Source organism: Pipra filicauda, unplaced genomic scaffold, assembly GCF_003945595.2.
Source record: "Pipra filicauda isolate LSUMZ 115617 unplaced genomic scaffold, ASM394559v2 scaffold60_size3304689_pilon, whole genome shotgun sequence".
Classification (NCBI taxonomy): Eukaryota; Metazoa; Chordata; class Aves; order Passeriformes; family Pipridae; genus Pipra; species Pipra filicauda.
Window position 1 is genome coordinate 2992496 of NW_024104765.1, and position 12982 is coordinate 3005477.

The window sequence follows — 12982 nt, forward strand, 5'->3', positions numbered from 1 at the left end:
TAACAATTTCTTTTTCTTCAGATGATGCTGTTAATGATTTTGTGGCATTTTTATGAGTTCAAGTATACACTACATATACCTCAACAACTGGCAGTACAATATTTCAAAACAGAGGGCTGCATAAATACAGCAAGCACCTGTTTTTCACCAAAGAAGAGTACAACAATGGTATGAAACACCTGGATGCCTGCAATAGGCCTAAACAAGGGAAACCCAGTCTTGAGATCTGACCTAAGGCCACTGAAGCATTTCTGGTATCTGAGCTTTTTGTTTTGGAATTAATGGAGCAAAATTTTTTCTTCCCTGATCTGAGAAACCCAAATAAGCTGTAACCCACCAGCAAACCCTGATTCTCAGGAAAAGAATGAGGTGTGATCACTTGTTGGAAAGATGACTCTGGTAGGAACAAAAGAGAAAGAGGAGAGCAGACAGCGTAAAGTGCACAATGGGTTTTTCCAGTTTCACAGAAACACACAAGTAGGTTGAAATTAATTTACTGAAACTTTCAAGAAGTAGATAAAAGGTAGACAATTGGAAATATCCATATAAGACGATTTCTTACTTTGGTAAGCCTGCTGGGTAAGGCCTTCAAGGCCTTCAAGGTCTATGGCAGATTTTGGAATGCTTAGATTGTCCCCCCAAGTTCCTTAAAATGATCATCTCACTCCATGAGGATCAACATGGCCAAGTCAGATATGGTAATGCACTTTCTGAGCCCTTTCTAATAACTAATGATGTGAAACAAGGCTGCGTTCTTGCTCCTACCCTATTCACAGTCTTTTTCAGCATGATGCTCCAAAGGGCCACGGCAGACCTTGATGATCAGGACAGTATCTACATTTGATATCGTACTGATGGAACCCAAGGCGACTGAAGGCCCACACCAAGACCTTAAACTATCTTGTCCGGGAGCTGGTTTGTGCTGATGATGCCGCCCTTGTCGCCCACACAAAAGCAGCTCTGCAGCGTTTAACATCCTGCTTTGCAGACGCTGCTGAACTCTTTGGGCTGGAAGTCAGCTTAAAGAAGACAGAGGTTCTCTATAAACCAACACCTCAGGAAGTCTTCCATCATCCCCATATCACTACTGGCCAATCAGTGCTCAAATCAGTTCAGCAGTTTAATTACCTAGGTAGCCTCATCTCCTTGGATGATAAGACTGACAGAGAGATAGACAACAGGTTAGCAAAGGCATATAGTGCCTTCGGAAAGCTTCATAAAAGAGTTTGGTGAAATAAACACCTGAAGAAAAGTAACAAGATCAGTGTTTACAGAGCCATAGTGCTGTCTACTCTTTTATATGGATCTGAATCATGGGTCATCTACCGCCACCACCTGTGTCTCTTAGAACGCTTCCGTCAACGCTGCCTCCGCACAATTCTAAACATCCGCTGGTCAGATTATGTGACCAACACATCTGTTCTAGAACAAGCAGCAGTCACGAGTATTGAGGCCATGTTGATGAGAACACAGCTGCGATGGGCAGGGTACGTTTCAAGGATGAAGGACCACCGCCTCCCTAAGATCTTGCTTTATGGTGAACTTGCCACCGGCTGCCGCATGAGAGGAGCCCCGAAGAGAAGATACAAGATCACCCTGAAACAACATCTCAGCCTTGGCCATATTGACCAACATAACTGGTCTACTCTGGCCTCCAATCGGGAAGTCTGGAGACACACCATCTATAACGGTGCTGATGCCTTTGAGAACACATGCAGGATCACTCTCGAAGAGAAAAGACAATGCAGAAAGAATCGTGTCTTGCAGAATATACCACCTAAGGAGTCTTTCTGCTGTGCCTTTTGCAACCAGACATGCCTATCTCATATTGGCCTATTTAGCCACCAGCGCGCTTGTAGCAAATGTGGGTAGAGCCCTCCCCAAATCTTCATTCGTGAAGCCTAGCCATGATGATGATGAAGCCTACTGGGAACCCATGAAAGTAAAAAATTGTGTTGTGTTCTAACACTGATGTTCAGAAATACTTCTTGCAGTTCCAAAGGCAGAAACATCCATAAAACACACCTACCATGATACTTACAAACAACCCGAGCACTGCAACCTAGACAGCCCGCTTAAGCATGTATAAACTGTGAGAGGGAAGTGGGGATCAGACAACTCTAAAACTGGAAACAGGTTAAGACTGAATTTCAGCACTGAGGTTATGGACAAACTTATGAATACTGTCAACATGCAAAACAAAACATAAGTCCTCCAGAACTTTCTAATAAAGCAGAGGGTTTTTCAACCACACTATTTTATTCTTTTTTTTCCAACCCCAACAGACAGTCTAACCTTCTTAAGCCACCACCTGTATGCAAAGAAAAGGGACAGCGGGTGAAACTTAGTACTGGGTATCAAAATATTAAAGCTAGTTAAATAGTCATTCTGAGTTCAGAGAGAGAGAATTTACTTTGGTTATATTCATATTTGCTTGGATATTTTCTCAGAACAGAAATGCAAAGTATCAAAAGACACTGATATTTGGAACAGTTATTTCAGTTGTCTGGTACTGCAGTGATGGAAAGAGCATGAAAACAATGAGCTTCATCCAAATCTCACTAAGTCAATGAGGAGAACCTTTGACTTTCATAGCCTTTGGACTGGCCCCATAGTGTAGCTACAGCAATATGATTACTATTAACCTGATTAATTTTATGTAACCAAAAAAAAAAGAGGCAATACTCAAGATAACAGTAGATTGAAGTTGATGAATTATGTAAATCAGTAGTGTATCACACCAGTATAAACCAATAGGAAATACTGGCTCTCTATTACTCTATCTATTACTCTTTTTAAAGAAAAATATGCTTGAAGGACATAAATTGCCATAATTTTTAGAGTTTGTTGTGCTGAAAAAAAAACAGTGGATGGAAGCTAAATTACCTGGCAGAGCAATTTAGCATGCAAAGCTTGTATCCTTTGACTTTGACAAAGGGGCATAAGTTTGCATTAGAAGAAAATCTAATCCTTCTTGCAAAATATGCTGTAGTTTGATTCTAGCACAGTAGCTATTATATATGCTATTTACAAAAGAAGACAGAAAAAATTTTGGAGAAGCACTCAGATAAACATGACCCATGAATTCATAGTTCCAGCAAATTCAACTCTTTTTACATCTTTATTCAATATTGTTTCAGAATTTCCTGACGAAAGAGCACAAAAGCTGAACTGATTTGAATGCATGTACCTAAGACATATTTTAACTTCTGTCTGCTTTTTCAGTACTTGCAATTGAAATGTAGCTAAAATTACCAAAAACAGTTTCCTGCCTTTCTTAAATAGTCATGTTCCTCCCATACCAAACAAAACACTGGACAAATACACAGGATCTTCCAACACGTAGTCCTCTGCAAAGAGCAACTTAAAAGGCAAAGATCCCTACTGTTTTTCCAGTCTGTCCTTCTCAGCAGGGAACATTACACAGCAAAGATGCAGAGAGTAAGAGATTTCAGATAGAAATAACAAAACGTAAACAGAAAACTCCTTTTCGGTTTTTGTTTTTTTTTCTGATGACTTGATCAAGACATTTATATGCTTAGTCACTCAATATTTAAAGTAAGTGTGCATTTCTTACTAGAGTTCAAAGGATGTGAATATCTGTGACTAGTTTACATGACCGAAAGCCAATTATTCTTCTGCACAGCTTACCACAGGCAGCAGTTTCAGGCATTCATACCATGCTACCACTCCATTAGCTTTTGTCCACTAAGAGGCTTGTGACAACATTTAATAACCATTCCTTCAACTTATAAATCCCTGAGATATAAAGGGTAGAATATTCCAGCACTGAAATTTTTAACAGTATGAAAACAGCACTTTTAAAAAGGATTTTTAAAAACTTCAGAGTTCTTTAGAAAGGAGGCTACACAGGACTATACACTACAATTAAAAGTACTAATTGGAGGAATACAACTAAATTATTCTCCTATCTATCTTCATAAAACTAAATTTATCACAAAAAAATGGATTTTTCAGCCTAGCAGTGGAATTCTTTTATTGCTCGAAAATTGGGGACCTACGCATCCTTATCTGTTTTTGACATATATCATTGTCCTTGCAAAGAAATTTACAACTGAAAACTCTACCAAGACAGCGTTGCACAGACCACTTATGAAGGTGTGAGAACTCGACAGTGAGCTATACAGATCACAGATGGAAATGAACCAGTCAAAAATACTGGTTTGACTCTTTTTTTTCCCCCTCCTTTTTGTCCTATCTTTCCAAATTGCCATAGTGTATTTTTTTATATTACAAGTAATTTCTAAATATTGTTTCATTCTACACTATTTTAATTCCACATATTTTGATCCAATTTGGTTCTTCATGTAATATTTTTAAGATTACAGGGACAGGTGGTATAAAATCCCCACTGCTACTACCTCCATAAGAGTCTTTAAAAAATGCCAATTGTAAAAAACAAAAACAAAACCAGACATATTAGCCAAACATCAATCAGAGCTCTGTAAATTCAAATCTAAAGGAAAAAGAGGTACTGTTCCACAAAAGTATCTCATGGCAAAGCTTGAGGCAACTCAAATGACATTTGATCACATACATTTTAACATTCTCCTTCATTAGTGCAGCACTCCTTCCCTATAAAAGGAAGTTATATTGTAAATCAAGGCACAGAACTCAAGCAATGATAGAAGATACACAGGAGGGTATAACCGGTGAGGCAGTACACTGATGTTGTAGCTCTAATCCTCATTATTGTTGATCTGAGTAAAATGTGAACTCATTTGATGTTCCTCAGGCAAGTTAAGACCCAGGAGTAGTTTTGCAACTGAAGGACTTCTAGGGTACTGGAAAGGACAAGGCAGGAGTGGGGAGTAAGGGAAAGCCAGCACAAAATACGATTTCCTTCCAATCAATGTCGTGTCATTTACAGCTGCTAATTTAAAAGAACAGCTCTTCCCAGATAAAGTTCCCATTTTGTTCAAACAGCTGCTCCAAAGTCCTACATGTTACTGACAGCACAAAGACAGAACAGCACCTACAGCCTTACCTCAAGCAGCCTTCAAACAACACAAGAAATAATTTTTAATTCTTTCCCCATATACTACAAAATCAATAAATAATGCTTCAGCCAAGGCACAATTCTTTGCTTAATATCTTAGCCTTACAATCATTAGGGACTGTCCATTAGTGACCCTCTCAGGGCTGACCAGTACCTTGGATTTGTTCACTTTTCTGCAATAGCCATGGCTGCTCCTCAGAGCAAATCTTCCCACATCCACTGCAAAGCAAAGAGATTTCTCTCGTTGGGAAGCTGGCAGAGTTCCGCTGTGAAATACAAAGATCATACGAACAAACTCTCTTGCATGAGAGAGCTTCCTTATGCCATGGAGCTGCAGGTTGAAACTGAGCAGGGCATTGCCGTTTCATAATTAAACTTTCTTGCCTGGAAGCCCTAAATAAAGTGGTACCCTATCCTGGCTGTATGCCATGAAAGACCCTGGTGAAGATCATACTAGCAGTCCTTCTTGGCTTGGACTAAGTGGTTTTCTTCTTGTACATCCAGTAGCACTCAGTCGTAACAAGGACGTGTGGGTGACAATAGAGCCTGGCACATGGCTGGGCAGCTGCAGCATCAGTGCACGGTACCCACTTGAGTACATGTCTAGCATATGCCACTGCAGTCTGTGCATTCACAAACATTTTTAGCCAGTGTGTCTGGTATCCTTTAAGGGTCTATACAAATACTGTAAATAATGGAATTTGCAAAGCCAAAAGTAAATACTGAGGAATTAACACACACTTGTGACACAAGAAGGCACAAGCTGCTGACTGCAGCTTATGGAGAAAAATAGCAGCTCCTCTGCTGTGAGCTCATCCCATGCTTTAGTGGCCTGGTAGAGATCAAATAATGTATGTTTTTATTTTCATATTTATAAAAAAAATTCAAAGAACCTCTGGAGGAGAGAATTAAGGCAGATGTAGAGAGCAACAAACAGCAGTCTGGAGTCCCACTTGTGGGACAGGAAAAATGGGACATGGTAAGTACTGTTCATTTTTATGTCACTATAAACACTATGAGACTCCTTTTGCATCTAGAAGAGCTAGGGAACTTAAATTGGGAGTGATGATGGAAATATGGTGAGGGCTATGAGTGACATATGTAACAAGTGATGTTTATATAACCAAAGGAGAAAGAATAAACAGTTATAGGGCAGTGATGCATTAATAAAGAAAATGTTTTGCTACTACAATAATAATAATTAAAAAAAAAATAAAATAAAAATCTCTATTTGTAGAAGTACAAGGTTTCCCAGGTGGCATATCAGCTTAAGATTTACAGGGCACACAATTGTTTCAGCATATTAGACACCTGATTGAACATGTTTTTTGATAATAATTTTTGACTTTATACGAAAATAATGAAATGTAATGAGTCACAAAGAGGTGACTGCACTAATTACTGTTTGATCCCGTTATAAAAAGCAGACTCATGAAAAAGGAGAAAAATACTGTGCTAGCAGAACTAGAGAGCTTGTCTGTTTATTCTGATTTGCTTGTCCTTCCCTGAGGTTGCCATCACTAGTAAGTCTTAGTGGTGTATGTGACACAACTTCATGCAAACTTAAGGAGACGAAACTAACATTTAAAATACAATACTTTTTCAAAGCCAGTGTCAAAGGAGTAATCACAGAGTTTCAATGACACCAGTATTACTTATGAACTTGGGGTACCAGGTTGATCCCACCGAGCACCATTGTAAATTGACTGCCCATCCTGGGAGAGCTCAAGTTTTCCCCTGGGTTCCTCCCTTCTCTTTACTTGAATAAATTGACTGTATATTAAAGTGATCCTATACACTGAACTTTTCCCTACAAGCACTGGCTAGAATTTGTTTTATATCTGTGAGAGCATAACTCTCCATTCTTGTGACTTTTTATCAACTCCCTACCCTTTTACCCTCCCCAAGCCTGAGAAAATTAAAGACAATTCAGCTAACCCTCTTTTCACAGAAATTACGTATACACAAAAAGTGTGTGCAGATGTTTCCTGGATGAAGTTATGCAGCTGCAAAGACCTTATTAATTATAAAATGCAAAATGGATTGTTCTGTAATTGAAACTCTCTGGGGGTCTGATACATTTGAAAATTAACATACACATATGTATGGTCAGGACATAGATGGATGCTGTTAGATTATTTATTACCGACGGATATTTCAGCTAATGCAGAAAAAAGAGATAGTCTTTCTCCACTAGAGCTTTCAGATACTTGCTTCATATTATTGTCTGTGGTTCCATAACTCGGGACTAAAAGCACAGCTTGCAGAAACAGTACTCCCACTGCTAGTGTTGCTGACCTCATCTACGATGGACAGGTCTAGAATCTTTATTTTAATCCTATTGACAGTGCCTCAGTGGGAGTAATTATAACAGTCGGCCACAAATCCAGACCTCCTGTCACTGATATATTAGGGTTTTTCACAACCAAAATGAGCAGCAGGCAAGGAGGATAAAAGCAACATGGGGTAGTGATTATAATAAAATTTGTCAACCCCATTCTGTATTAACCTGCTACAAACACATGACAATTTGGCATGGGAGACATCAGAAATACAAAAGGCTTAATCTTTCACAGTATCAAAATTAAAATTTTGAAAATCGTTTGGGGGGCATTGTTCTCTTAAGAGATACTTGGCTGGTAGATCACAACATCAGCCACAGGCACTTTTTAGCCAAAGTCTCTAAAAAGTTTAGATAAACTGAAAGCAGACCATTAGAAAACACTTCCCAACTGTGGATTTCAATGTGAAATATTAGACATAAGAAATCCAGTAACAAAAAGAGACTTCATAACCTCTGATCCTCTTTTCCAATAATTTGTGTATGTTCAAGTCGTGGCTATGTTTGAAACTGTAAATTATTTTTATAGTGAAAGATGGCATCTGTTATGTTCTCTCTGGCACCTAATATATGTTGTTTTATAAGGAGCTTAGTCTGTAGTATTTTATTTGTCTAACTACTATGCAGTGCTAAATGTTTAGCTTAAAAAGAAGTTTATTTTAGCTTGATTTTTAAACTGTGATAGCATCTAAAGATTATTCATGTTTCAACCAAGGAATTATGTTGTATGGTTTAGCCAGAGTAAATTCAAGACCCTTAACAGTGCCACAGCTATAGTGTGAATGACATATCTAAACAGGGCTGTCCCATGGCTGCATACCATCATCCACTGAATGTTTGTTGTTGCCTGTCAGGAATCTCTCAGACTTCATATTCATTTCCCAAGCCTACTATGCCCTTGTTGTCCAAAATCCTGCTAATGTCTTTTGAGAGGTGTTCACATACTACTGGTCACACAAATAGGGATCCAGAAAGAGAATGCTTGCTAAGTAATAGTAACTTGTTCTGATTTTTCCAGTGAATGAAGTGAAAGCTTCGCCTCTCTACAAATCTTCTTAAACAACTAAACAAAACCCCAAAACTGAGCATGTCATTACATGTGCTTTTTTAACTTCTCTAGTTGCAAAGAAACATAGACACAGAAAAGTACTCTGCTATTTTCCTGGCTAATTTATACACAAGGACAAGGTAATCAGATTGAAGAACATATCCTACAAATCAAAGAATACCCAATGTCACTATACCGTAACAGCAAAATTACTTTGAATCTAATCATTCTAAATGAGTACATAAAAGACTACATTTAAATGGCAATTAGAGACGCTCTAGCATATTCTGAGGAGAATTAATTAACTGGGTAAGCTAAAAGTTGTGCATTGAGGCTATCACATAACATTTCTCTAAATTTTCAGTTTACAAGGATAAGGCAGGGTTTGTATTTTATTCCCTTTTTCCAATATTGTTTTGGAGAAACTGTTCCTTTAAGAACAAACCCCTCACCACAGCTGGGCAGGGGGTAAGTGGGAAGGAATGAGCACTGGGATTCCTGGCTGCTGGGGCAGAAACAGATCTCTCTCCATCCTGGACCACACCTCTAGCTGGCAGGGAAGAGAGAGAGAAAGAGAGAGACTCACAGACTGTCTAAGCCACCACTACACTGGCACCTTCCCCTGCATGCCTGCCAGGGACTTCTTGAAAGGGAGCTGCCCAGGGCCATGGCAGAAAAATGAAAGAAAAAAAGATATTCTGGAAAAAAAAAAGATATTTCTAGCTTTTCTGTTCATTCTTTGCGTACTTTTTTCCCCTTTTCTTCAACTATGCCCTTCCCTCAAGATTAGGTTTGCAAGGTGCTCAAGTAGCTTCTGCACAGAATTGAATGACAGCTCAACTCATTAGCCACCTTGGGAGCAACTGCTCCACACTTTGCAGGACGCGGTGTAGGTTCATCACAAAAAAAAATGAATCCATGCCTGAAGTTTTGTCAGCAGCAGAAATTTTATCTGTCTTTTTCAGAAGGTTCTCAACCAGTCAGAGAAATAATGAAAAAATGCACCTGATTTGTTCATAGCTTCTGCATCTTTAGGTTTTAGTTATTGCTCTTTCCTCTTTTATTGACTTGAAAATATTTAATTATAAACTTTTTTATATTTTTACTAAAAAATCTGTTAAAACAACATTGACTAAGAATTCAGCAAGTCTAAGATTATGAACTACCTTGTGTTATGGAAGTTATGATGGTCTGATAGGAAAGTTGTATGACTATCTAAATGAGCAGAATGATCACCAGACAACAGGCAACTGTGTCATCAAAAAGAAATTGGCTGTGCAAACTACAATGTAAGTGGTGGTTTTTTTCTAAACAGATGTATGAAAAATTTATGCTAAATTTGTCATATTCCTGTAAAAATTTTTTTGTTGCTGGGGATTTTTTTAGTTGTTTTGTTTTTTCTCTTTTTACTTATACAAAATTCAACTCAGCCATAAGGAAAAAAAAAAAACAAACCCACTCGTGATAAAATGCATACAATAGATTGTTTTAATGATTTTTTTTTTCTTTAATGATTTCTTTTCTTTCTTGCTTCCCTGTTTGTGGGGTGTAGTTCAAACAATGAAGCACCAAGAAAATCCTTATAGCCTACAATATAGTCAGCTTACTAGCTTATACAGTGTTGCCACTTAAACGGCTTACTGAGTTCATCAGCGACTTTTGACTAAACTCCTCTGATGTCACACAGGTTCTGTACAACCATACATTGTCTGTCCATACATAAATGAACACTTTGAGGTGTCTAATGCACACTCAGACTTTGTGACTGCCAGCACGACTTAGGTACGTTTTCCTGTTGTTATGTAAAGAGAATGAAAAACATCAAAAAAATGTCCAAGCAAACTAAAATAATGAAATTTGGGAAGGGGAGGGGCACATATTTAGTGTTTGCATGTTTTCTAAATAAAAATACAGTAAAATCTGACCACTGACAAATTATTTGGAAAATAATTTTAAAATAATTTGAAAAAACATCTTTGAATTTAAAGCCAACAAGATTCCCATGGTCTTCTTGGTCTTCTTACCTGACCTTCCAATGCAGCAAAGGACTTTGGATTCAATGAAAAAATTTTAACCTCTAGCGCTGCGTTCAGCTCTGGGCCACTCTCGAAAAGAAAGACATTGAGGTGCTGAAGCGTGTCCAGAGATGGGCACGGAGCTGGTTAAAAGGTCTGGAGCACAAGTCCTATGAGCAGTAGCTGAGGGACCTGCAGTCGTTTAAGTTGGAGAAAAGGAGAAACCTTATCACTCTTTACAGAGGAGGTTGTAAGGAGGTGGGAGTTGGTCTCTTGTCCTAAATAACAAGCAACAGGACAAGAGGAAATGGCTTCAAGGTGCACCAGGGTGGGTTTAGTTTGGCTGGGGTTGTCAAGCATTGGAATAGGCTGCTCAGGGAAGTGGCTGAGTCATCATCCCTGGAGGTATTTAAAAGATGTGTAGATGTGGCACTAGGGACATGGTTAAATGCTAGACTCAGCCTTGTTGGGTTAATGGCTGGAGTTGGTGATCTTAAGCCTGTTTTCCAAGCTAAATGATTACATGATTCTATGATATTAAAGGTAGAAATGCACAGTAGAACCTGAAAATACTGAGAACTAGGTAGGATCTTTTTTTTTCCTTTTGATTTTTTAAGCAATTCCATTATTTTAGAATCTTTTAGCCTCATTACCTCAAATCAAAACAACCAAAGTTGGTCACTGTCTAAATAGCAACATTATTACACATTACCACTGCAACACAACTACAATATCACAACCTCTTATAAGGAGCAGTGGACGTGTCCCCTGACATGAGAATCTCTAATGCCTATTAAGCCCCCCAAAGGCTCTCATTTCCCTTGACAAATGAACAGTCATAGTCTTGTCAGAGTCCTCTAATCAGAGTCACTGTTTTTTCACCAAACCTTATAAAAACAGCTTACAAATATCTGAAAAACTCTCTCACTTCCTGGCTACCCTTATTCCCCCTTCCTGGGAGCAACACTGAGAAACTTCCAGGAGAAGAAATATAAATTGGTGAGGGGAGGACTTGTGATGATAGCTTTTCTGATGGAGATGCTTCTAAATTAACATCAGAGGAATAGCAGAAATAGGGGTAACTTTCGGTCTGTCATTGACATATGTCATCCAGGTCTGCCAGTAAAGGAGATCTAAGTGTGAAGAGATCAAAGTGTCCAACTTGCCTCTCATCCCTCAGAGTCATTCCTCAAAGGACGAGTCTGGTGGCTGCAGGGGACAGATGGCTTATGTTGCCCCAGGAAGAGCAGATGCCTGCAGCTAGGCACTTCTCAGGCTGTTCACAGACTGGATTTGCCCCTCCATAACTTTCCAGGAGAATTGACCTACCTGTCTGACCCCAACCATGGGCAAGCACAGGTGGGACAGTGTTGCCTTTGGCCAAGTTTTCCTTCCCAGGATGCCATGAACTTCACCTCTAAAAGCTTGCCTCTATAAGCCTAGACACGTAGACTGTCTGTTTTTGCTAAAGGGCTCAACACTGATGTCCAAAATACAATGTAGACACACATATGCTGACAAAGGAGTTCCCCAACAGCAATCTACTTCTGCAAAATATAAAGGTTACTTTATTATACAGGCATGATCATTCACATGTCACTAAAGCCTTATTTACAAAAGCTTGTGACATACTAGTCTAAAACTAAATTTTGTGCTGTTTGTTTTATTGGTTCCTCAATCCAGTTTACTCTACAGCCACTTAGCATCTCTGAAGGCACTAACACAGGAGCGGGCGGCTGTGAAATTGTGGAAACACTCCTTTCAGCAATAATGTTTAAACAATGCATTAATAACATGTAGTTAGTAAAACTATAACGTTAGTAGGTTCTTGTACTCTGTAGAGAGAACAGTTTGATCACTCTGGTTATCTTTATTCCATAGATTCCCTCTTCACATAGGTAATTCCCTCCTGATACCCCAAAATCTTGTTCTATAACTGTCCAGCTACAAATATAATAGGAGAGTTTCCTATGAAAGCCTCAGATAAACTGAAATCATTTTGGTTCATGTGAAATAACGGAGGTCCCTACGGGGAATCTCAGATCTCTCTCAGATCTCATGGTTCAAGGATAAAGTACTCTGTAAAGCAAGTGGTGCAAATGGATCTATTCTATTTCTTCCTAAAGCTTTGAGACAATGAAAGCTGATGTGGATGTTTAATTTAATTTAACTGTAATTGGCTGGCAAGAAATAAATCTGGAGGGCTCACTCATAAAATAGAACAGAAGTAGGCATCTCAATAAGCTTTCCAATTGAAATGAAATTAAAATAACTTAATAACACATTTTCGTTTCCTTTGGACAATGACCCACTAATACCATACCAGGCCTCAACCCAGAAGAAATTTTTCACAGGTTTCTGTAACACATTCCTAAAGGCCATCATTATATAGCAGGCAAATCCATCCAAACAAAAGACCAGCTTCCAAGAATCCGCAAGAGAGAAATGACTCCGCTTCTGCACAACAGTGCTACAGAATCTAAAAATATCTTTACTTGCATATCCTGGTCTCAGATATTCCTACATTTAATACTGATTGTCCTACTTACTTAAAAAAA

General features: G+C 38.7%; 1 protein-coding gene across 7 annotated transcripts in view; it reads right to left on the reverse strand.

Moving 5' to 3' along the window:
• EPHA7 (EPH receptor A7) overlaps positions 1-12982 on the reverse strand; it is a 166350-nt gene that overhangs the window by 110608 nt on the left and 42760 nt on the right. The gene's annotated exons all lie outside the window — the stretch shown is intronic.